The sequence below is a fragment of the Lasioglossum baleicum genome, chromosome 9 (assembly GCF_051020765.1).
Source record: "Lasioglossum baleicum chromosome 9, iyLasBale1, whole genome shotgun sequence".
Classification (NCBI taxonomy): Eukaryota; Metazoa; Arthropoda; class Insecta; order Hymenoptera; family Halictidae; genus Lasioglossum; species Lasioglossum baleicum.
In genome coordinates, this window is record NC_134937.1 from 17760340 (window position 1) to 17764065 (window position 3726).

Consider the following 3726-nt stretch of genomic DNA (forward strand, 5'->3'; position numbering starts at 1 on the left):
TTTTACAACTTGTTGGAAATTTCACAAACAGCCAGAGGTTAAAGTTGAATACTTTTCAATCAATCTCACGATTCCGCTGGAATTTACGAAACACACATGCCGTGAACAAATATTTTCAACACTGAACGATAAACACTTCCCCAAGGATTCGTTGATTTTGTATTAAATTCTGGATTCAATTTAAACTTTCGAGAGAAAAAGTTCTTCACTGTTCTCTATTTAAAGTCGACATTGTGGACGTAAAATTTAATTTATCCATTCCAAAGATAATTTAAATAATTGTGTCTGCGATAAAGATTCATTCAATATCCAGTTTTAATTATTATTATTATATTTAGTATTATCATATATAAAGATCTGGTTAATTTTATCCAGTATAAGTAGGAAGTAGAATTAGCTGTGGTCATGGTCAGACGCGACATTGAAGTGGACAAAATATCAATGACTCGAAGATAAAAATACGTAGTAATTTGAATGACGAATGAGCACTTCGATAGAATCAAAAAATTTCATCGAAAAATAAAATCCTTGACAAAAGGATAGACGGATAAATCAATTTTTAATCAGAAAACTAAATAAAATTCCAAAGATTTGATTAACGGACAAGAAAATTCCTGACAAAAGGGTAGAAGAGGGTAAAGAATTCTTGAATCATTGGTAATTTTCCGAAGCCATTCGAAAGTAACGTTGACGTCGGTGTACATCCAATCGATCGGACAAACATCGTTACCAAGCGTACACTCGCTCGTTCTGATTAACCTTCAGTCTCGATTATTTCATACAGTTCGGTAATCGAGTTAAACTGCGCGCGATTTTATGAAAACAAATATTACCTAATGCATTTTTATGGAAGCGAACGGAAGCACACAGAAATAATCACCGACGACATAATTATACCGTCCGCGAGACGGAAACGCCAATGAGAAAAGTTAATTCCATGATTTTCATTAATTTCTGCATTACGAATCGGCCCGCGCCGCGTCCTACGGTTCGCAGCATTATTATGCGCGATGTCGCATTTTAATTAACACACGTGAGTGCCGCCCTTGTCTATCGGCGCGTTAACAAAATCTTTCGGACGGGAAACGAACATTTTCACCCGCCGCCGAATTATTCTTTATCCCCGTCTTCGTGAAATCGATGCTTCTCCTGCATTTTTATCAAGAAATTATGAACTCGGAATCGTTAGTTAAACGCTACCAGGATTCTCGAAAAATTATCGATATTTAAATTGTGCTAATTTCGTATACATATAATGAAAGTACACGTACACACACAGTGTCCCAAAAATGTCGGTCAACCTTGAAGCAGTTAACAAGAGAGGGAGCAGAAATTGATTTAATTAAAACTCACTTATTCAGCTCTAGATGCACTTGCTGCTTCGAGGTGTGCGTCACTGGGCCATTCGGAGACGAACTGCACAGCTGACTTCAGGTAGTGCCTGATCACTTTCACTTTCACTTTCTTAACAATAAATTAATCATATTAGGTTGGCAACTAAATTCGCGACCTCCACATTCTCTCAAACAAAGTCATTCATATATACTTTTTAAGCACGAGTATTTTATATAAAATTAATTGCAAAATTCAGAGCTTTCCAATGATATACAGTTCAAAAGGAATGGTCATTGAATAAGGTTATAATATGATACAATAAAAGAATTACGAAACAGAAGATCGCGAATTTAGTTGCCAACTTAATATGCTATAATCGAATTAAATATTACTATTAAATTGCACTATTAAAAACACATATTAGCAACCGTCAGCTTTGAGTTGACAAATCTTTGAGTAGAGATGTTCTCTCTACCGCGGTTCGAACATCACTGATCTTGCGCAAGATTTTCCTGAAGAATTTAGAAGAGGGCATTATGCAAAAAACAGGGCACGAAAGGGACCGCTGTGAGACTAGAATTTACGGCAATCACATGTTTCGGTTTCCCTGCTGATTGGTACGCGGATGGGTCATTGTTCGAAAAAAGTTGCTTTTACCCAGCAACAGAGTTGGGCAAAAATTTAATCAACGATTGACGAATAGCTTCTTCAATCGATTGAATCAATCGCCGGTTTTTCAATGATTACTTTTTGAATCGTACACATTAATCAATCAATCTTGATTACAATTTTAACCGATTAATGCCGAACTCTGCCCTGCAAGAGGTAGAAATATCAGACCCTCGTGGCGTTTAAGAGAGAGAGAGTCTCTCTATCGTCCTATATATCTCCCTTAAGAAACTTTCTAAAAGGAGGACAGACTTTTATTTTCTCCAACAGGCGGTGGTTATGACGGTCACGCCCACGTGTTATGGTGTCCCCTGTATCCAGTTCCGAACGACTCAATCTCCGAAAAATCGTCATTCCGCCAGTTATTCCGATTAAGAAGCATTCCCTGCGGCTGACTGAGGCCCGATGGTCCCTCCCACAAGCATCGAGCCCGTGATAAATATCGACATGACCTGTAACCGTTTGCGGGGGTGTGTGGGCAAAGGTACCCACCAGCAGAGGGGTGAGCAGGGGCCGATGCGAGACAGGAAGGGTGATTTTTTTATGCACCCTGGCCCGGTTCTAAGGGCTCGGGGGCGAGCAAACAGGGAGGGCGAAGGAGGAGGATCCTGTCAGGATAGCTCCATCAATCTTCGGCAAAGGGATGACGCTAATACCCACGAGGAAACGTTTTCGCGGTTCCTTTATCCGAGGGATCGGTCTATACCGTGCATTAGGACGGTCTACCTACATGAAATACGACCGATATTCGTCGGCGCGGGATATCCAGCCGCGAGAACGTTCTTCGTCCTTAACACAGTACCTTCTTTTATTTTATTCCTGCGGATATTCTGTGGTTGTAAATAGGGATGGGATCAAGTTCAAGTAAATCATACAAGTTATTTTACGGTCACGGTGATTGGAACTTGTTCGAATGTGTTTGCATTAAGTTAGTCCCGGTTCATGTAACGTGTGTACGTTTCGTTCGGTTATTATGTTAGGTCACTCTGTATGATTATGATATTAGGATGATTCGCTACAGATGGATTAATGAGATACATCTCGTAATATGGACATTCGGTTGAGATTTTCAATTCAACATTACACACTGGAGGAATAGTTACAATCGTGGAGTCGTGAGTTATTTTATACAATTTTTCCCGAACTACGGGCTCTCGATGAATACGTAAGGGGAACGAGCCGAAACGCTCGCAATTTCTCAGTTTTCTAATGATAGAGTGCTCGCGCCAGATGATCGAGGCGCCCTATTTTGATGATAAATCCCGCTGACGCTCGCCGTTGTCGATGATAAACGATGAGACCGCCCCCGCAGCCCAGATCCGTCGTTGTTGATGTCTCATTGAATCGTTCCGATACACGCTCGAGGACCATACGCGCCGCGCATAATTTTACTCGGATGACTTCTGATGACGATCATCTCGATGATAATCAAACGTTAACATTAGAATCGGTAGACTTCACGCAGCACTAAACGTTACCATTTTACGTTACATTATGAAAATAGAAAGAATATGTCCATCCAAATTTTTAGCCATTCTGTTTATAATATGTACCCAAAGAAAAAAATTGGAACAGATTTTAATTAAGCATCATTTTAATTTTGATTTTTTGGGAATATTCATGATGGATATCGATTTGATTCTTTTATTATTAGTAGAATGGATTGTATTTATTTGTGTTCTTCATGGATTAGTCTTAATGAATTATGTTTGCGTTGTCTAG

At 39.4% G+C, this 3726-nt stretch overlaps 2 protein-coding genes across 12 annotated transcripts in view; one reads left to right on the plus strand and one right to left on the minus strand.

Moving 5' to 3' along the window:
* Urm1 (Ubiquitin-related modifier 1) overlaps positions 1-3726 on the minus strand; it is a 386421-nt gene that overhangs the window by 259558 nt on the left and 123137 nt on the right. The gene's annotated exons all lie outside the window — the stretch shown is intronic.
* The window catches only part of LOC143212000 (uncharacterized), a 210876-nt gene that overhangs the window by 134448 nt on the left and 72702 nt on the right, over positions 1-3726 (plus strand). The window lies entirely within an intron of this gene.